This window comes from Berghia stephanieae, chromosome 2 (genome assembly GCF_034508935.2).
Source record: "Berghia stephanieae isolate SIO BIC M18660-M18661 chromosome 2, UCSD_Bste_1.3, whole genome shotgun sequence".
In the NCBI taxonomy this organism is placed as follows: Eukaryota; Metazoa; Mollusca; class Gastropoda; order Nudibranchia; family Aeolidiidae; genus Berghia; species Berghia stephanieae.
This window is the reverse complement of record NC_088361.1, coordinates 124,242,922-124,266,249: the sequence shown is the minus strand read 5'-3', so window position 1 is coordinate 124,266,249 and position 23,328 is coordinate 124,242,922. Positions and strand designations below refer to the sequence as shown.

The window sequence follows — 23,328 nt, the reverse complement described above, 5'->3', positions numbered from 1 at the left end:
ACTCGCTTTCGGATCGGAAGGTCCTGGGTTCGAGCCTCGCTCAGCGCATAGTTAAGTCCTTGGAAAACACTCTTTACTCATATTATCTCACCTTACTCGGATGTAAAATGAGTACCAGGCTGTCAACAGCTTTGTTTCTGTCAAAAAAAATTGTATTATCGCCTAATAGGCGTCATATCCCGTCCTACATGTTAAGTGTTGCTGTTCGACCAGGGACCCCTGTAAATCTCGCTGAGCACGTTGAGTGGATATTGTGCGATATAAAAGCTCAATTTAACTACATATTTCAATAGTACTTTAGCTCACGGTATTATTTTGTGATCTGAAACAGTGGAGCATGGAGCAGTGCCGGATAAAGCATTGTGCGGCTGTGTCGTCCAGTGGTATGACACTCGCTTTCGGATCGGAAGGTCCTGGGTTCGAGCCTCCCTTGGTGCATAGTTGAGTCCTTGGAGAAGGCTCTTTACTCACATTCTCTCACCGCACTCAGGTGTAAAATGAGTACCTGGTCATTAACAGCGTTGTCTCTGTCCGAAAACAAATTTGTAACATCGCCTAACAGGCGTCATGTCCCGTCCTAAATGTTAAATGTTGCTGTTGGCCAGGGACCCCTTGTAAAGCACTTTGAGCACATTTAGTGGATATTGCTCTATATAAAAGCCTATGTTTATATAAAGCATGAAAGAAAAATACAAGGAAATAGAACCATCCCAAAAAAATCGGTCTTCCTTGACTTGCTATTTTTTTTTTGTGAGCAACCTAACCACCCAGCAACCATTTTCTATTTTTATTTCACATAAGCACCTGTTTTACCACTGATGAACGAGTACGCTTGAACACAAGTGGCAGTTTTCTTTTTTAAATGATCCACCACACGCAACCCAATATTCTGTAATTGGCCACAACTTCAAACCCAGACATGGTCATCGACCTAAGCTGAGAATTCACACAGGCTGGTCTGATGTGTTTCTGTCATTATTAACTATTTCTCTATCATGGCTGGTGGCCTGATGGTTTATATTTTCTATCACACTGAGACAGTGTGTGGTCTTTCTCTCTTTTTTAATTGTCATTTTCAGTTACTATGCGAATTTCTCTCAGTCGGGAAGTGAGCGAAAATTCGGAATGCTTTTTACGCCATTCCATTCCTAAAATATTTTGAAGTTTATATCATGTGTGAATGAGTATGTGTCTTTGTTTGTCCATATGTACGAAGGGTCAAAAAAAACACTTTCGGTTACCGATTATACAAAAAATAGTAGTAAAACTATCATCTTTGTAGTATCTCAACGCCGATTTCTATGTCTTCAAAACGGATAATTAATTGCAATTGCTTACTCTCTTGTTGATAGGTCGCTATCCTAACCCAAAGTACTTTTTGACAGATCTAACAGAACCAGCAATCCAATCACTGCTGAGTGGACAGAGGGATCTATAAAAATCTCTCGTAATCGATCTCGGTCCCTTTACGTGTAGAGCGAGTGCATCTGAGCTATTGGGATTCCCAGTCATAAAGATATGGTTCCCTTTAGTCATAAATCATAAAGATATTATGGTTCCCTTTATTCATAAATCATAAAGATATTATGGTTCCCTTTATTCATAAATCATAAAGATATTATGGTTCCCTTTATTCATAAATCATAAAGATATGGTTCCCTTTAGTCATAAATCATACAGATATTATGGTTCCCTTTATTCATAACTCATAAAGATATGATTCCCTTCATCCATACTTAGGGGCAGTTTTTCCTTAAGGTCTCTCTCAAGAGAAGAACGAGATGTATACCAGGTGTCAGCAGCAGCAGCAATGTAGCTAGCGTAGCTCAGTGAGAAATAAGGCTACATTTCTTGCAAAAGAAATAGAACGAAAATTTAACGCTTTTCAAAATTCATCAGGTTTTTAATTAAACTTTTTTTTTTAATTCTAGCACTTTTAATGAAGTCGAAAAATGAAAAATTAACAATTTCAGAGACTCTTCTGAGAGAGAAGGTAGACATAGCAAGACAACTGAATCTATAACTTTCTCTACTGTATCAAATAGTCTAAATCAGCAGAAAATTAATGTCAATAATTCACATCATCCCCGTCCCCATCTGTGGATTAGTCAAATTGCGCCCTTCCCTACTTCCCTTCCATTTCGTCAAATTGTGCAACCCCTTCAAATATCGTATATCGATCGATTTAATTGACACTTATCATATCTTGGCAAAACTCTCAAACCCGGGACTTCCCAAAGTTGAGAGTTTTTGCCAAGATAATGGTCATTTAAATCATGGATATTTGAAGGACGAGTTTTCTGGCCAAATGTTTAAAAACAGTATTTTTTTTTTATTCGGGGTACGCAGTAATTAACTGATTAATAATAACGTGGAAATGCAATGTGATGATGACGTTAACTATCGTTATATTAATAATTATACAGTTGGGCTGTTTTGCAGTGTAGAATAACATTAAAATAGTTTATAATTGTGAAAAGCATAGTAACCGAAAGTTAATTATCCGCCGATACTGCCACCTACGTATATATTTATCATAATATTTCATAACTAATCACCAAGTACGTATTGATCAATCTCGAATCGTAGTAGGCGAAAGTTTGTGATCTAAAGTTCATCTTAACCTATTTGCAGTTTAAAATGTAAGTATCATTGATTGTTAGTTGCCTATTTCTAGTGCCAATAATGATTTTTCGTTAGATTTTCTTACCACGACATATTGCGAATCTATCAATTAGCCTAGAATATCTGAAACGACTCCTTATATAAAAACATTCCATTTTATCGATGCTTTAGTAATTGCGTTAAATTCGATTGCCGTATTTTGTGAGTTGGTTTTCTTGTTTTTTGTTGTTTTTTTTTTACGTCTTTTTTCTCTTTATTATTGGGTTGGGGGGGGGGGGGGGGGGGGGGGGAAGGGTATTGGTTTGGTTTGGTTTTGTTTGTTTGGGGGGGGGGGGGGGGGTTTCATGTATTTAATTTTTTTGTTTTTGTTCTATTATGTATTTTATTTGATTTGAGTCATCTTTTTATTTATCATTTTGCTTTTTTTTATTAGGAGAGTTAGTTCTCAGAAATATATAAATATATCTAAATATATATAAATAGATATAAATATATATATATATATATATATATATATATATATATATATTAATATATAAATATATACATGTATATAATATTTTAGTGTATCTTCAGAGCATAAAGTCACAGAGCCGGGGTTTGTAGTTTATTTATATACATATAATATATATATATATATATATATATATATGTGTGTGTGTGTGTGTGTGCGTGCGTGTGCGTATGTGTGTGAGTTTTAAAAAAGCATAGAGAACAACGGTACCTCCAATCCATCTGCGATAAGGCCTTAAGGGATACAACATGAAAAACTTGTGAAAAAACATTACCTAAAACCGATTATTTACCCCATTCTTTCTTAATCTGAACACACAGGCACACGCAAATAATATTACAAGAAAGACGCTTACACACACAAACACACACACACACATACACACATGAACATGTTCACCTACACGAACATAATTAAACACATGCAATCGCAATTTTTGCATGCACCACCCCATACCTATCAACCCCCACTATCGATTGTAATAATAATAATAATAATAATATGATTACTGTTGTACTCGTCGAGTCGAGTGCTGGTGGAGAATGGGACAAAAGGTCGTTTTTCACCTCAAAAATAATCGAATACTAAATTATTTGGGGGAAAAAACAAAGGAACCTTTCATCATCTGTTCATCTGTGTTAAATAATGAAAAATAAATGAATAAGTGACGATCTAGCACCAAAATTATAAGAGTAATAGTGCCTAAAACGATCGAAAAAGTGTGAACAAAGTTGATTATCAGCCCACATTGTTTTAAAACATTTGAGAAATTATTTCTACTCTTCTATTGGAGCTAGATCGTCAGTTGTTTGTGTTTTGGTTTTGTTTTTTTTTAAATGTTTTTGTTTTGTTTTTGTTTTCTTTGTTGGGTTTTTTTTTTTTTTTTTTTTTTTTTGTTCAATTTTTTTTTGTTTGGGTTTTTCTGGGTTTTTTTTTTTTTTTTTTGGTTTTGTTTTGTTTGTTTGTTTTTTTTTTTTTGTTTTGTTTTTTTTTTTATGTTATTCCAATGATAGAAACGAATTCAAATGATGGAAAAGATTTTCTCCCTTAGATTTTGCAAATAATTTACTTATTATTGGAGTATTTCTGTGGCGAAAGTCACCGAAACGACCTTTTTCCTCAGCCTCATACGCACGCACACTCGTCTGCCACTTGGGAGAAGGAGATGGTTATCGAGGGGAAGAGAGACAGACTACGATGAGCATGAGTTACATTCCTTACATGACAATCATAACGCATTTGCACCCACGGAAATATAATATACATAAATAATGTGGTATAGGGGTAGGGTGTCATAAGGCTTGGCCCAAACTTTAGAACAGTTACCTCAATAGGATTCCACAGTCTGACGTCACGTCCGCCTAGCAACGAATCGGCTGGCTCTAAACAAAAAAAATCCGTGCTTGGTCCAGGCAAGGAATAATTGGAAAATCGCTCAAAAAAACAATTTTTATCTTAAATATGGTCCAGTATATTGTACCAGATTGTCTACACCAGTCAGAGAGTCACTCCTGCAAGTTTTACAGATTTCCAAATGGACAGGCAGACAAAAAATCACTTTAGTCAGGTAAGCACGCACGCCTCGTCGAACATTTGATAGAGTTCGTAGTCCAGATCTAGGTCAAGTTCTAGCTTACGTAGACCTATATTTTATGATTAAAGTGTACAATTGCACGAAATTATAAATAAAAATACATTCCAAACTAGGTTTTTATTGAAGTTGAAGCAAAAATGATATCTCAATCGTTTTGATGTTAAGGCTGATAAACTGAATGAGAGTTAAGTTCTACTGATAAGTGATAATTTTTTTAAAAGGAGAACAAGAAGAAAGAGAATAAAATATTTGTTAAAATCTTACTTTAAACTCGATACCTTTATGGCAAAATGAAAATAAATAAATAAAATAACGCAACCTCTCCCCCCCCCCCCCCCCCCCCCCTCACGCAGATCTCTCTCTCTCTCTCTCTCTCTCTCTCTCTCTCTCTCTCTCTCTCTCTCTCTCTCACACACACACACACACACAAACACACATACTTTCCTCTTTTTTTTGGAAAGTTTCTCTGATTCTCTGCCATGCCTCCCCTCCCCGACAGCCGAGGTGGCAACTCTGTGTGAACAAAGCAAGATGGCGGCAGGGACCTCTCTCCTTTACCTGTGCCCGATTGTTGACACTCCAAAGTTTCCATCACCGCACTGTCCAGTACAGTACTGACTGAAATAAAAAGAAAACGCAAGTCTTGCCACACTCAACCCCAAGATCAACTTTAACTGTGTAAATTTAAGAATTCTTATTTTTATATATACCTAGTCAAAATCATCAAAAGAAGTAATGAGGAAGTGCGACATTTTGCTGAATGTGCGATTTCATAAAAGACAGGCGAGAGACCCACCAGTAACCTAGTCTCTTGCACACCTTTGATTTATCATGCATTGAGCTGGTGTCAAACAAGATAGTCTAAAACAAAGTACTTATCAAATTAAATAATATACCCAATATGCCCAACAGAATTATTGTTTTTTCTTTTAATCTTTTCATTTCAGGTGAAAGGACAAAAGATCCAACATCATCATCAAGAGTGTGTTCTTGTCACTTCAGAGATGGTGACAAAGCCAACCTCCCTGAATTGTTTGACAGAAATAAAAATAAATTGTTTCCATCAGAGCCAGAAAGAAAGAAAAGAAAAGTGACACAAGGAATTCCCACCCCATCTCAATTGGCACCAACATCAAGAAGTCCACCACCACCACCACCACCACTACCACCACCACCACCACCACCACCACCACCACCATCATCATCATCATCATCACCATCATCATCATCATCATCATCATCATCATCATCATCATCATCATCATCAGCTCAACTCTCTTCATCATCATCACAAAGTCCCACCTTTAAAAAAACCAGATTCCTCATCATCATTATTTTCCTCCTCATCATCATCCTCATTATCTTCTCCCTCATCATCATCTCAACTCTCGTCACCATCATCACAGGATTCCATCTTTTAAAAAAAACAGATTGTAGAACAAGTGAGGATATTTTAAATAGAACAACAAATTTAATTCAAGAACAAAAAATTACAGACAAAAATAAGGAAATAGCTAGCTTTAAAAAACCCAACTAAGTTAGATTCAACGCACTTACACTGTTTCAAGCCTTACAGAAAAAGTTCTTCGAATGGAGACAGGTGTACATTCTTTTAAAATATTTAATATTATTGTTCAATATGTTGAGTGCTTTAGAGGTAACATTATTTATTATAGTAGATGGGAAGTTCAAGAAGAGACAGTTGCATTAAAAGACCAAATTTTCATTATTACACTTATGAAACTTAGACAGAACTACGCTAACCTTCATATTTCACAATTGTTTAGCGTTAGTGAAAGTACTATAACAAATATTATACAAACTTTTATTCATGTTTTACATAAGCCATACGCTTCTCTTTGAAAATGTTATGAAGGTTACATGCCCTTCTAGACATAAAAATAAACTATCAGCTCCATCATCATTTTTAAGATTTCCAAATTGCAGAATGATCATTGATTGTACAGATGACCAAATTGCTATTCCTAAAGAAATGGATAAACAACGGTTAACTTATTCTTCTTATAGGTCCATGAATTCTGTTAAAGCTCTTGTTGGTCTAAGTCCAAATGGTGTGATAAATTTTATTTCTAAACATGATCCAGGGTCTGTCTCGGATAAGGTCATTGTACAAAATTGTGGATTACTAAAACTTTTAATTTTAAGCCCTGGAGAATTAATTTTAGCAGATAAAGGTAATAAAGGTAAAACCCCATCCTGATTCAAGATATTTTACCTCAAGGAGTAACTGTAAATATCCCTCCCTTTTTACATAATAAATTTACTGAAAATTAGATTTTATTAACAAAAGAAATTGCTTCATGTAGAATTCATGTTGAGAGGGCTAATGAAAGACTGAAAAATGTTAACATCCTCTCATATATTCCAACCATGTTAAGAGAAACATCTGATATTATTTTTCAATTTGTTGCAGCACTTGTCAATCCCCAGTCTCCTCTTATTAAGGAGATTGCATTTTGTTAGCTTTGCCATTTATTTTGTACAACACACATATTTTGTTCATCATCATCAAATCACCATTCAAAATAATGGTTTTGTAGGTCCATACATGATTTTACATGATAAACATGACAAATTATGGCATTGTTGTATCAATGTATGTTCAATGTCATTAACATTGTTAAATAAAACCACACAAATTAGTTTTGGACTGAATCAACCCAAGGCATCATCAAGATAGATCTGTGGAAGTAAAAGAATAAAAGATTCAAATTTAGAGCTGCGACCATGCTCAATAGGCAAAAAACAAACAAACTAATAAAACGTCTGTTGTGGTCTTGTGGTATGACACTCGCTTTCAGATCAGAAGGTCCTCGCTCGGCACATAGTTGAGTCCTTGGAGAAGGCTCTTTACTCACAATCTCTCACCGTACTCAGGTGTCAAATGAGTACCTGGCGTTGTCTCTGTCCGAAAAAATTGTAATATCGCCCAACAGGCATCATGTCCCGTCTTACATGTTAAATGTTGCTGTTGGCCAGGGACCCCTTGTAAAGCACTTTGAGCACATTTAGTGGATATTACGCTGTATAAAAACTCAATTAAAAAAACAAATTAAGTGATTCTTTCATTCATCTTGCTTTGTTGATAAGGGGGAAACCCGAAACGTCCATTTTATCTGTTTTCGTATATTAAATTGAAGTTCACATTCAATTTCACAATGTTATTGATTTCTTCGAGTTTCAAGCAGCAACATTTACATTACACCTTAACCCAATAGGAAGTTTAGTTTACCGTGACTAACACTGGTCTAAATAAATCCTTTATTCATCCCATAGAGGAAATTTATCTCTAGGGTCTATTCCCAGGGAAGACTGGAATAACCACGGTGCAGCGCCGCAAATTGAGCTAGGGCGAGGTGACTTGCTCAAGGCCACACAGCGCAGCGGCGGGTGAACGAACTCGGTACCTTTCGGGTACGAAGCAAAAACCGTACCGCTGATCCACGCTGCCCCACATGAAGTATGATAAAATGTCTAGCGTGATTGGTGATTGTGATGCTCATATGAGTATTATAATAAAGGTTACAACACGATACTAAAGAGTATGTAGTAGACTATAGTCAATAGCAACGAAAATTAGCGAAGCAAGACTAAGACCTCAAAGACTCAAAGTCCGTGGTCCATAAGATAAAAACACAATAATTCAATGACTCCCTCTCTCTCTCCCTAACTAAAATCGAACGTAAACAGTTAAATCTTTCCATTGGATATACTAAATCTGCCTAAACTCAAAGTAAACTGATTATTGTCCAACAGTAGTTTTACGGAGATGTGAGATTTTGAGAGTGAGAATGAGAAGACGAAATGACTTACCTTCACAGAATACTCTTTATTCTTCATGCTGGCTTGAACTTTGCCGAACATCAAGCCATCTGAGTAAGTGAAAGTCAAAACAGGACCTGACTGATGATGATTTTCACCTCGCGAGACACTTTTATGCTCATTGGAGAAATATTTCATAAGGGCGGTGATGGAAATAGAGTTCGTGTCAGCCATTTTTCTCGACTGTTTAGAGCCAGCCGGTTTGTTGCCATGCGTTGCTGCGCAGGATTACGTCACGACTTAGGAAGCCTATTGAAAAGCCGCATGATAAGTTTTAAAATGTTTTCCATTTTACTTTCCTGGGAGGACCACTATCGGTATTTCAAAATTTACCAGTCTCAAGGGGCCGAATTGGTCGAGTGGTTAAGGCAATGCACTGTGACCCGGAAGGTCCCGGATTCGAGTCCCGCTTTAGGCACTTTCGTTTGTTTTTTTATTAACCCCCAATTTGCTCACTTGGACAACATGGGTGATTCCTGATAACATCAGACATCTTGTTTGATGTATTATCTATTTTCCTTCGTGGAATGCCTAGGCGACGGTATCTTATAATGTCGTTATTTTTTAATTATTTGTGGGGGGGGGGGGGGGGGGGTGTACTCAGAGTACGGCTGTACTGTTAACATCACCATTACGGACAAACACCCAAGCACCATCCCTGTTCATCCATAGCTAATAATGCGTTATTTATTCTACTTATCTTACTGAAGTAAAAACATGACAAGGAAAAATTGAAGGCGGAGCATCACTAACGGAAGATAAATAAACTGGAAAGGTACTATGATAAAGTGCGGGACAAATAAGAAAAAATGAAAAATACAAGAAAACAAATTCCCATTTGATAATTAGTGGGGGGGGGGGGGGGGGGGGGGGGAGTTGTCTTCGAAATATTTTTCTTCGTTGGGTGCGTGGCTGCGTGCGAAATGCATCATTTCATAGTTTAAAAGTAAGAACAGATGTTAAGAGGGAAAGGTTGTGGTCTATCTACTATTTTGGTTATTTCCGTTGGCCCAGCCTTGTTTCACATCGACCGAATAGATAGGAATCAAATAACCTACGTACGTAGAACAAGATTTGCATAACGGAAATGGACGGCTCGGTGTTGGAATCAAATAGTTTAGAGATGAGTGTCATACACATTCACGTCTTGACAAACTCTTCAGCAAAAGGATGGGAGCATGACTTCCAGATGGCCGAGTGCGTGGCCAATTATGGCTAACATTATGGCTAAACTTGGCTGTACACTGAATCGTGTTTCAATGATCAATTATATTTAATTTAAAAACATGTTTTCTCGTCTTGTCGATTTTTTTGTTTATCAAACCCGATAAGTTTTCCAAGAGAGTCAGAATATTTTAGCATTGTTTAGCCAGGTTAGACTGTATTTGGCCAGTTTTGAAGTTGAAATTGCCTCGCGAGGAAATCTGGCCATCTTGTAGTAATGTTAGTGACGGGCTGATTTTTTCAATAGTAAAATTTGAAACCTTACATAGTTATGGTAAAATGGAGAGTCTAATTATCATATAGTTTGATGACGATAATTAAGATGATGATGATGATGATGATGATGATGATGATGATGATGATGATGATGATGATGATGATGATGATGATGATGATTATGATAATGAAGATGATGACGACGATGACGACTAAGTAAATGAATTGGTAATCTAACTTTGATAAAGTCATATTGTGACTAGATTTATCAAACCGACGAATAGTTAAATACACAAATAATATGCACATTAATAGACTTTTAATTTGCACGAAAAAAATGCAAATATCAGTAAGAACCACCATTTTCAAAAATTTACATCAGACGTCTATAGATAATAATTCTGTGATTTAATACTCCACTTACTACTTCATAAATAAATTAATCATAAATGTCCCGTGAAAATTATCGATGTCTTTGCTTTGTCAACTTATATTATTGATTAATAATTGTATGTCCATTTTACAAGTATTGCAAATTATATATATATATATATATATATATATATATATATATATATATATGTGTGTGTGTGTGTGTGTTAGTGTGTGTGTGTATGTGTGTGACTTATTGTCTTAAGCAGTATTATGTCGGATTGGTTGATGCATTGAAATTCGAATTTATAGTTTGTTTGTTTTTTATTTGAATGTAGTCAAGTACTACCGAGAATGACTTTAATCTCTTAACTTGCAGAAAATGTCAAATATAATAAATCTGATATTTTCTCTCCTTCGGAGATTTTAGGCCTATAGAGCTGGAGTTTATCCCGCTTTCTATAAAGCGTGAAACGGACAATATCAATTGCTTGTTACCCTCTGGATAGAACGCTAATCTATATAATTTGCAGGGTACTTTCCGACATAAATAACAGACCCTGCTACCCAATGAGTGATTAATGGACAGGAGGATCAGAAAAAATCCCGACTGCACCCGGGATAGATCTCAATCCATTTGCATGTGAAGCGAGTGTTCTACCAACTGAGCTATCCCCCCCCCCCCTAACCCCACCCATTGATAATTTTAACTTAAAATCAATTTTCGGGTGCTGGTTCACACTGACATAATACCAAATCGAAGCGGTGTGTCACAAATGGCAAAACTGCCAACATTCCAAAGGATTTCACAAAGCAAAACATCCATATCGGAAATTCCAGATTTTCTTTGGTGGTTCATACAGATACGTATACGAATTTGGCAACTATGGTCGATCGTAGCTGGCATCAGCAGAATGTCAAGTTCTTGTAGCAGCCTGCATCAAGTTTCAAATTTCAACCATAACATAAGCACGATCCTTTCTCATAGGTAGATATTTTCTTAGAGATGAAACTGTCAATTTCATTTTCGGAATCATATTTGTCTCTCAATTTTTTACCGGCCAATATTATTATTATTATTATTATTATTATTATTATTTATTATTATTATTATTATTATTATTATTATTATTATTATTATTAATATTATTATTATTATTATCATTATTGTCATTATCATTATTATTATTATTATTATTATTATTATTATTATTATTATTATTATTATTATTGTGCATTATCCTAATCAATTTTCTCTATTTATTTATACATCTTAATCCTGTGCCTGGCGCATTTCATTTCTGTAATAACGTCAGACTCACATGAGGTCATGATGACAAAACGACGAGTGAGTTAACTCACTCAATTCCAGAGAATTTTGCTACTTTTCAAAATTAGAAAAAAAATGTATTAAAAATGAGCATGTACATAGATAGTTTTATTCAACTATCATTAACATGTATAAATCAAGAACATTATCTTTGATACTACGTCTATAAATTGTCTCAGAAAAATGGAATAAATAGGCATGGGGTAAAAGTAACCCCGGGTAAACTACGGATATAGTCGGTGTTAACCCTCTTCCGCACTAGGACAGGACTGTCCCGGGACAGTCCTGTCCCAAATCTGTAACATATAGAATTTAGAGAGATCTTCCGCACCTATTGGGACGGGACAAAACAGTCCCGTTGTGTCCCAAGCCGTTGTGAAATGCTACAAAATCAACGGGACAGGACTGTCCCAGTCCCGTGTTCATATCGTTTGTGATAGTAGAAAAATATAGCAGACTTCCGCACTAGGACAAAAAAGTCCCAGACTTGGCGGCGCCGTGTCAAAATTGAAATGCCTGTCTTTATTTTCTGATTCCCTACTACTACTACTACTACTACTACTACTACTACTACTACTACTACTACTACTACTACTCCTCCTACTACTACTACTACTACTACTACTACTACTACTACTACTACTACTACTACTACTACTACTACTACTACTACTACTACTACTACTACTACTACTACTACTACTACTACTACTACTACTACTACTACTACTACTATTTCTATTGTTGCTTCTGCTGTGGCTAATGCCACTAATATATTAATACCTACATCCCTTATATTTTGTATTTATTTCCAATTCCATTGTATTTATTTTCCAACAATAGTCCACACTTTATTTTGGTTCACTTTCTATACTGCATTACACAGTTCCTCCCCGCCTCCCCTCTTTTGACATAATTAAGTACGCACCTTTTATAAATTTCTATTGCTCTGTTTTAATTCGCGCTTCCTCACAAAGTAGCATACAATTTCCTGCCCATCAATGTTTTTGTTTATGCATCTTAACAACGCCACTATCACATTATCTCATTCGTCTGTAGTTTTTAATTCATCATGTGTTGTTGATGAAGGGGAAACCCGAAACGTCCATTTTATCTGTTTTCGTATATTAAACTGAAGCTTACATTCAATTTCACAGTTTTAATTTATTTATTTATTTCAATTCTGAATATAAAAAAGCAAGAACAATTCAAAAAATAATTCTATGTGATGAAACCACGTAAAGAAGGCATAGCAACATAAATATTTTCGGCAATTTAAAAACGTATGTTTATAAATATAATTTAAGAAGTGTCACACTTTGTGACACAGCAGTAACGTGTCTAAAACCGGTCGCACATCTATTCGGTAACTTGTGGGATCAATTATCTTTATCTTTATTTATTTCGGGAATTCTCAATGAAAATATTTATAAGTTAGTCCTTCTGAGCCACTTGGACTCATTGTAAAACAAATTAAGTCCTTTAGAGCCTTGTAGCCAATGGTGCAGGAGTTATTCCGGTTTCAATAGCGTGAAGCGGACAATTAACGTATTTGTTTGAAAACCTTTGAACGGGACGCTAGTCTGTAGTCTATCGCAGATTACTATCCCAGCTTGACAGGTACCCTTTTACACCTGAATGGAGTGAGTGATTGGAGTAAATTTTCTTGCTCTAGAAAGTACAAGTTGGCTTCGGTCGGAATCGAACACAGAACCTCTGAGTCCAGAGTACAACGCGCTAACCATAGGCCATCTTGCCTCCTAAGCTTATAAATCCGGAACTTATCCATGTTTCTGTGGCGTTGAGCAGACAGATAACAGTTTAAAATTTAAAATAATAAAATTCATTTTTTCATCCCATAGGGGAAATTTTTCTCGAGGGTCTATTCCAAGGTAAGACTAGAATAACCCGGGCGTCAGCCGCAGTGCAGCGCTGCAAATTGAGCTAGGCGAGGTGACTTACTCAACTGATGCCTTTCGGGTACGAAGCATGCTGACTTTCTATTATCCTCTTGAATGATGCTAGTCCGTCAAAGATTACTTTCATCAGCGAACTGGTACTCATTTGCACCTGGGTAAAATGAGGTGATTCCAAGAAAGTCATTTTAAGATAAGATCGGAGATCACCATAGAGTCTACGGAATTGACCCTTGAGCAATCTTTGGGTCATTAAAGGATGCACCCAATATTGTTTTCTCTTTCAATTTGTCTTTTTTTTCCACGTGGTAAAGCACAGAAATATGCAACCTCTATTTTATCCATTACTAGTAGTAGTAGTAGTAGTAGTAGTAGTAGTAGTAGTAGTAGTAGTAGTCGTGGTAGTGGTAGTGGTAGTGGTAGTAGTAGTAGTTGTAGTAGTAGTAGTAGTAGTAGTAGTAGTAGTAGTAGTCGTGGTAGTGGTAGTGGTAGTGGTAGTAGTAGTAGTAGTAGTAGTAGTAGTAGTAGTAGTAGTAGTAGTAGTAGTAGTAGTAGTAGTAGTAGTAGTCGTAGTCGTGGTAGTGGTAGTGGTAGTGGTAGTAGTAGTAGTAGTAGTAGTAGTAGTAGTAGTAGTAGTAGTAGTAGTAGTAGTAGTAGTAGTAGTAGTAGTAGTCGTAGTCGTAGTCGTGGTATTGGTAGTGGTAGTAGTAGCAGTAGCAATAATATTACTTTTGCTATAAGAATATTTCATGATTATATAAATCTTATGTAAACAAATCCCATTGTACAGTGTAAAAAATCATTGTCGTCATGTCGTATCTTATGTTGATTCATAAAATGTGAATTATTAGAGTTGCAATTGCCTACAAAAAAACTTTTGAGTCTTGTAAAAAAATAAAAAAAAATAATGCATTCGCGCAGGTGTGTCCTGGGACAGTCCTGTCCTAGTGCGGAACCCCTTTTGAATAGAAGTTTTCTCCATTGGGACAGGACAAATTTGTCCCGGGACAGTTTTGTCCTAGTGCGGAAGGAGGGTTAGGGTTGAGTTAGTTAATCTAAACCTGGACGGGACTTGGAGGCTTTGACCTGACATCTTTACATCTCATTTATTGTTTGGTTTCTTTGGTGACGATGATAATAATGTCAAAACTCTATCAACGATGTTCTGTCATTGTGTTAAGCACCTAATCGACGTGTACATATTGTATATGCAGGTCTGACATCCGAACCCACCTATGGGCCTAGTTTAACATTGTTGTAATTGACAATATTTTGCGTCACTTTTTTAGATTTTCATTACAACAAAGAGCCCATAAGGAATTGGGTTAACAGACCTGCAAATGAGTGCACGTCGCACCACACTGTTTAGTTCTATTTTATTTATTTATTTATTTTATTTTTTTTTTTTTTTTGGTAAATTAGAAATGTGCCTTTTATTTTAGAAAACACTGTTAATTTGGTAAATAATATCTATGTCTCTTTTCGTACTTTCTAACAGTTTCTTTTTATTTCAAAAAGAAAGGGACTTTCTAAAAATTGTAAAATATTGTTCATTTGGGAAAGCACCTACCTTTGGTCGTGCGAAATATTTACCAACGAAAACTGTCAATCTTAATGGCATTTTTGACAAGTGTGGGCATGTCAAAACCTATCTTTCACAATCCTTCCTATTTCAAAACATTCAAATATTTTATTCCCTGTAAAAAGGTTTGTGTTTTATCTTAAGTGTTATTCTGCCTAAGTGCTAATAAATATTGTTTCTAGACCTATCGTAGTTCATCTATCTTTACGATTAGAAAACTATTCTTTGAGCATTCTTTGCATTGTGACCATCCATTAGTAACCAAACGAATTAGGCCTATGGTTAATGAATAAATGAACGAATGAAATGGAGGGAACGGAGAAGTGGAGCAACGATGATAAATTACTGAAAGACAAGGCGGCTATAATCAAATTTCCAAGAAAATGGTCAGAGTAAAAATCGAATAATCGCTAGTGGTTACCCCGAGGAGTTTTCTGTTCCCATTCCCTTCTATTTTACTTTGAGTGTCAACTCGGATCAATTTGCCGCTGACAACGATCACTTTTCTTCTTACCACTTGTTTACTTTAGTGTGGTGTCGATGGCCCCCAGCTCGTACGGTGTCGAAGACCCCCAGCTCGTATGGTGTCGAAGACCGCCAGCTCGTGTGGTGTAAAAGACCGCCAGCTCGTGTGGTGTTGAAGGCCACCAGCTCGTATGGTGTCTAAGACCCCCAGTTCGTGTGGTATCGAAGGCCCTCAGCTGGTATGGTGTCGAAGGCTCCCTTCTCATATGGTGTAAAAGACCACCAGCTCGTATGGTGTCGATGGCCCCTGGCTCGTATGATGTCGAAGACCCCCAGGTCGTGTGGTGTAAAAGACCCCCAGCTCGTTTGGTGTAATAGACCGCCAGCTCAACATAAACTTGAACATTTATAAAGAGCATTATCCACTAAACGTGCCCAAGGCGCTTTGCATGGGCTCCCTAGCCAATAGCAACATTTAACATATAGGACGAGACATGATGTCTGTGAGACGATAATACATTTTATTCGGCTAGGAAAAACGCTGGTAACGGCGATTAACCTGAGTAGGTGAGAAAATGTGAGTAAAGAGCCTTTTCCAAGGACTTAACTATGCTCCGTTCAGAAAGGGACTCGAACCCTATACATTCCGATCCGAAGGCGAGTGTCATACCACTAGACAACATTATAGCCGCACAGAAATGCGGAATTTATTTTCTATCACTTTAAGAAAGAACATTCGCTACCTCAAAATAAAGTCTCCTATTTTTACCATGAATTCGATTTGCAGCTCTTGAATCATCATCCAGACATCCTAACAGTTTGAGAGGATGGGTCGCATTTTCCCACCTCATCTTAGGTATAAATATTGCCATGCGGATATAATCATTATAAGGCTCCTGGTACAAGACAGTACAAAACAGTCGATTTGTACGGAATAGAACTTTGGTTCCATTTGGCGTGCATGCAGGTAGACTTTTTTTAAGCATTCGGATACGCTTTGGCATCGTTAATCAGTTAACTTTGCCGTACTTTGGAGAAACACGTATTTAAAAATTTGGCCAGAAAAAAGCGTCCTTCAAATTTAAAGGACGATTTAAATGACACTCATCTAGACAGCAAGGGGTCCCAGATTTGAGAGTTTTCGGTAGGATGGGGTTCATTTGAATTAATCGATATTTGAAGGACGAGTTTTCTGCCCAAATTCTTAAAAGGGCCTCAGCGTGGTTCAGCGGAATGGTAATTGCTTCATACCGGAAAGGTACCGAGTTCGATCACTCGCCGCTGGGCTTTGTGGCCTTGAGCAAGTCACCTCGCCCTAGCTCAATTCGCGGCGCTGCACTTCGGCTGACGCCTGTGTTATTCCAGTCTTCCCTTGGAATAGACCCTAGAGACAAATTTCCCCTGTGGGATGAATAAAGGGATTTTTTAAAAATTATTTTATTTTTTTATTTAAATACGGGTCTTTCCAGAGTTCGGTAGTTAACGGATTAACCTGGAGGAAATATTCAGATCAGGACAAAAATCACACCTATGTAACGCTGTTTGGTTTAAATGTTAAATAGTACACTTAATAAACTTCATTTATTCGGAGTGTGAATATATATTATTAGGTCCTGATGGCCGAATTGGAACAGCGCCTCCATTTGGAACAAAGTCAAGGTATTGTAAGAGGTCTGCGATAGAGACGGTCAGGTAACGCATAATTAATAGCATGCCTGTCGTACTTAACCCTCTCCTTGCCAACTATAGGAAAATCGTCACATTTGTTACGATACAACTAACATTTTTCTGATTCAAATTTCTCTTTTTATGTCATACAATTTAAGAAAATGAACAGTATGTTATAGAGCATGTTTTGCTAAATATTATATCGCAAAATCTTTCTGCTAATGTGTTTGAGTGATAACAAATCTATTTTTGTGTTAGTTGGGTGTGAAGATTTGGGGAAAATCCTGAAAAAGGCTGGTAAGGAGAGGGTTAAACATTTATGTATACATGTCAGGATCACTTCATCGATGTTTCATTTCCATGGTATTTCTGCATTTTTTAAAAACACTATTAGAGTTTTATTTTTAAAATGGCGATTATACACACACCAAAAAAAATTGAAAGGGGAGAGGGGAGGGAGGAAATAGTTTGCCTCTAGTCAAACCAGATAAGGGAAAATATCCACTTCGTTTCGTCAGTTGTTGCTGATTGTGTGTTTTTAATCCATTAAAGAAGTAATGAATTCGTCACCACTGGATAGCGCTTGTGACAGGCGGGCAAACCGATTACGTCATTAGGTTGGCAGTGATTACTTCCCTTTCTTAGATGCCCTGGGGACTCGAATTCCCTGATGAAGTTACGGGAACGACACAATAGGAAATCGTCTCTGTATCGGAACGGTTGTTCTTGATTAGTTTTGTTTCGTGTTCTTCATTTGGGATTTTGAAAGTTCTGCTTTTGGCTTTTAAGCACTTTTTGAGCAGCCTTGAAAGAGTAATTCATTGCCAAGCGCGCGCTGCCAAGAGACTTATTGAATCTTCGTACTTAAGTCAAAAGGTCACAGAGGTGCAACATCAGCAAAAACAACCCCAGAAGTGGCAACAAAATAGAAGGAAGGAAAAGGATACAATTTGTAAATCACAAACAACTTAATTTATTTGTTTTCAATTGGAAAATTATTGTTTACTTTGCGTTTTGATCTTTACTTAGACTTGTAGATTTGTAATTCTAGATTTCAGGATGTTCTTGCTTGACCCCTCTGGTCTAGATGCGCTGTACCCGGAAAAAAATATCGATTAAGTTACACCAAGGATTAGTTATTTTGTTGTTGTCGTTGTTGTTGTTGTTGTTGTTCATATTGTTGTTGTGGTTCTGATTATCATATGTTTGGGTTTTTTCGGGATTATTTCGGGATTATTCTTTATGCTATGTTTGTTTGTTTTTCGAGCTTGAAGAATGGGGGAAGGCGTTGCATTGTTTTCAATTGAGATGATCAACTATATAACCAGTACACCACATCAATATACATTCCACGAGTCTCGTCTATGATATTTAACCAGTTAACTGTCCTCTATTGTAAGAGCCAGTTTTTTAAAATTAGGCGAAGTCTCAGGTTTGAGAGATTTCGCCAAGATGAGGGTCATTTAAATCAATCGTTAATTTTGAAGGACGAGTTTCCTGGCCACATGTTTGAATACGAGTTTTCCCAGCGTACGGCAGTTGATTGGCTAAAAATTCTTAAGAGATTTAAATTCCTAATGTCAACAAACGCTTGATGATATTTTGAGTGAAGTTTACAGTGAATTGGATAGCCAGCATCTTATGTCAACGACCCGAGATGACTTTCTTAACCCTCTCCTTACCAACTATAGGAAAATCGTCACATTCGTTACGATACAACCAACATTTCTCTTTTTCAGAGTTCTTTTGTACATCACAAAATTTGAAGAATATTGTTGTTATAGTTATAAAAACTCAACAAAATAGATAGCGTGTTCTTATTCCCTTTGAGTTAGAGTTTTTCAATACTAAATTATGTTGTGTGATAATGAAGTTTTGGGGAATATCCGGAAAATGGTCAGTAAGGAGAGTGAAAAAGTGACCGTCTAGAAAAATATACGGTCGTATAGTACAGTCTGTAAGCTCAAGCTTCAAGACATGTTATCATAGCATCCCTCTCTAGAAAATTGTTTGGGCAAGAGTATAGAATATGGTGAAAAGAAAAAAAAATAAAGAAAAGCACATTCGAAACCTTTTTTTTTTTAGATTTTAGTTTCCACTCTGATATATGGCAGACCAAATAATTGATTTATATAATTTAGGGAGTCTGAAACAAAAGATTGTACAGAATTGTAATGATGGTCAAATTACCGCTATTAACAAACATTGCTGGATTATACCGACACGAGCAAGCATTCCATCAATGTTAATTGCTAACTCACGTTTGTACTCTCTCTCTCTCTCTCTCTCTCTCTCTCTCTCTCTCTCTCTCTTTCTTTCTTTCTTTCTTTCTTTCTTTCTCTATGTCTCTCTCTCTCTCTCTCCCTTTCTTTCTTTCTTTCTTTCCTTTTTTCTCGTGTATATGTGAATCCCAACCCTTTCCATCCCGCCCCCAATCTCTCTCATTCTCCCTCCCTCCTCCTCCTCCTCCTCCTCCTCTCTCTCTCTCTATCTCTTTCTTTCTTTCTTTCCCTCTCTCTCTCTCGCTCTCTCTCTCTCTCTCTCTCTCTCTCTCTTTCTTTCTTTCTTTCTTTCTTTCTTTTATTTTCTTTATATGTGAATCCCAACCCTTTCCATCCCGCCCCCAATCTCTCTCATTCTCCCTTCCTCTCTCCATCCCACGTTTCCTGCTTCCCACACACATTACCTGTAAGTAGTGCCTGGACACTTCAGGAAGCCAGGAGTAATACAGAGGACAAAAGACCAAAGAATAACTACATGACAAACACAGACAATTCTGAGGACTAGCAAATTAGGTTACGGGACTTCGATGTCGCAGACAAAGTGTATAACACACTCTACACACACAAAGAGAAAGATTGAATCTCTAATGGGGTTGAAAATGTCGCATTTAAACATGTGCGGTTTACGAAAAAAAAATATATAGATAGGTCTAGATAAGTTACAGCTCTTTTTTTTTATTAAGTTTAACACGCGCATTAAAATTCTCATGGCTTAATTTAATCCCCCAAAAGATGAAATGAAATTTAAAATGTTAATTCATTCAGTGCACATTGGCTATTCAACGTCATTAATGTAGCTTACCAGTAGTTTTACCATATCCGTAATTGCAACAACGAAATAGGTATATAGCCTATTTTATTTAAATTTTTGTTTTTGTTATTGTTGTTCTTGAAAATGAAATGTCTTTTGTAATCAACAACGTTTTCGAGTTTTTACAATAATGATGCTATGCATTTATAATTTTTAAAAACACTCACAACATCCGCCAGCCGGATATAACGTGTCAACACACAAAACTATGTTTAACGCTGATCGTTTATAGTCTGATTGATATTTAGTGTGTACTAATAAATAAAATGGTTAGCTAAGAACAATAACATAGAGCTGAGTTGCGTTAATTTCGAGCCTTATAATACGCTGAAAAAACGCGAATTAAAGTTTTTGGCCAGAAAACTCGACAAGTTTTCGGGTCAAAGTTTTAAATACTTGATGTCTTTACAGAGTATAATAGTATTTATTGCAATTCATGATTCTATGTTTTTTAGAGAGTGTGAACAGGTTTTATCTTATCTTTGCCTTGCACAAAAGGAGGCTGAGAACAAAGGTGAGAACAGTTTATTGTGTCGTGTATTGTTGTTATTTTTGTTTAATTTCTTTAATTCTTTATCCTCATTTAATTTTTCAAAATGTTATGCTTAATTTGCAATTCGCATTTTCTTTGTTTAACTTCTTAAATTATATATTTTTGTAGACTTCTTTTGTTCAATGTTTTTTGGGTTTTTTTCAAATGTTTATTTGTATTTGTGTCCTGGGTTCGAGTCCCGGTCTAATCGGCGCAAAGTTAAGTCCTTGGAAAAGATTTTACTCTCATTCTTTCACCGTATCAGATGTAAAATGATGGTCTAAACGTTAACGGCGTTGTCTCTGAAAAGAATTGTAATATTGCCTAATATGCATCGTTATGTCTCATCTTACATGTTAAGTGTTGCTTTTGGCTCGGGACCCCTTGTAAAGTGCTTTGAGCACATTTAGTGGATATAGCGCTATACAAAATCTCAAGTTATATATGGGTTTCTTTATTAATTTAAAATATTATTTCTGCAAGCTTGGAATATAAATTTGATATCTTACTTTGTATAATTTGATTGTGGAAGGTTGGGTGGATTATCTAAAATTTGTCTTCGAATGCCATGGAGACGATACTTCACAATGACTCGCCGGAGGCCGAATGTCTTATAATTAGAGCACGAGCGAAGAACTTAGAGCGTTCCCAACGAAAAACAAATTTGATTATATCCGCAGGATTATCTGAGATCGCCACAAAATGTCGCTTCCGTTGTCCCGTATGTCCAGCATTCATTGTTTACCAGGATGTCATGGAGTAAATCTATGAAAATAACAAGGTAGATAGATGGAAAGAAACGTTTGATGAATGGATAGATATATAAATAGATAAATTGATAGATAGATAGATATATTGATTGATTGATTGATTGATTGATAATTAGTAGATAGATAGATAAATAGATATATATGTTTGAGGGGAATTAGCTTGAGAAGGGTGCAATAGCACTGTAGGAGAGATAAAAAGGTGATAATACTAAATAATAGATAGATAGAGATATAGATAGATAGATAGATAGACAGATAGATAGATAGATAGATAGATAGATAGATAGATAGATAGATAGATAGATAGATAGACAGATGGATAGATATATAGATAGGATAGATCGATAGATAGATAGATAGATAGATAGATAGATAGATAGATAGATAGATAGATAGATAGATAGATATAACTTAGCACCAAAAAAACAAAAACAAAAAACGAATAGAGATTAATTAATGAGTGAAAGTGACAGAAGATGAGAGAACGAGATATGATATAATAATGTGAAATGTCGAAAACTTAGCTCTATAATATGATTGTGACAAACTTTATGACGATGGTTATGGTAATAGTGATAACTGCAAAAATGATCATGATGATTTGATGTCAATGAAAAGAAGGAGAGATTGGGGCGAGAGAGAGAGAGAGAGAGAGAGAGAGAGAGAGAGAGCGAGAGAGAGCGAGAGAGAGAGAGGGAGAGAGAAAAGAGAGAGTGGAGAGAGATAAATAGAGAGAGAGAGACAGAGAGAGAGAGAGAGAGAAAGAGAGGGTGGGCTAAATCTATTGGATTATAGTTGTTATGACGAATGCAAACGCCAGGACTGGCATTAACTCGAGTTATAAACGGTGCTGAATTAGCCAATTATTACTATTCGGTTACACAAGGTAAACAGATTCACAGATAAGGGATTGGGACGAGAAACCCCCATCAAGAACAGAGGAAAGAGAAGAGAAAAGAGAGAGAGAGAGAGAGAGAGAGAGAGAGAGAGAGAGGGAGAGAGTAAAGTTATAAGAGATCGGAGATAGAGAGTGATGAAGAGAGACTGAGAGAGGGGATAAATATAAAGAGAGAGAGAGAGAGAGAGAGAGAGAGAGAGTAGAGATGAATATTAATTTAAGATAAATACATTGTTGTTTCCAGATATTAAAAACGTCATTTTCATTATGCATCTGGTAACTAAAAAAACAGTGCTAGAAAGAAGAGATAGAGGGGAGAAGAGAGAGTAATAAAAATGAAAAGAAAGAGATAGACGGGGGAAGAGAGATAGTAATAAAAATGAAACGGGAGATAGGCTACATGATTTATTGGAATAAAAGTTAATAAACATTGTTTTATCTATCGATGATGCAGACTACTCTGTTGTGATATGAATTGATGATTTTCCACAAAGGATCTCAACTTATCTTATCTCATCATATTTTTGTGTTATCTTATGTCTCGATAGCTCAGTTGGTAGAACACTCTCCTCACATGCAATGGAATCAAGATCGATCCCGGGTGCAGTCGAGATCTTTCTGCCCCCCCCCCCTCCCCCCTTGTCCACCCAGCAGTGAATAGGTAGCTGAGTATGTTAGATTTGGCA

General features: G+C 36.4%; 1 protein-coding gene and 1 long non-coding RNA gene across 3 annotated transcripts in view; both read right to left on the bottom strand.

Moving 5' to 3' along the window:
• Positions 1-23,328, bottom strand: part of LOC144966506 (zwei Ig domain protein zig-8-like) — a 363,782-nt gene that overhangs the window by 228,974 nt on the left and 111,480 nt on the right. The window lies entirely within an intron of this gene.
• On the bottom strand, positions 5,976-8,827 carry LOC144966507 (uncharacterized). The gene is made up of 2 exons (XR_013644229.1): positions 8,568-8,827; positions 5,976-7,436 (listed from the first exon to the last, which is right to left on the bottom strand). It is a non-coding gene; the product is annotated as an uncharacterized LOC144966507 (long non-coding RNA).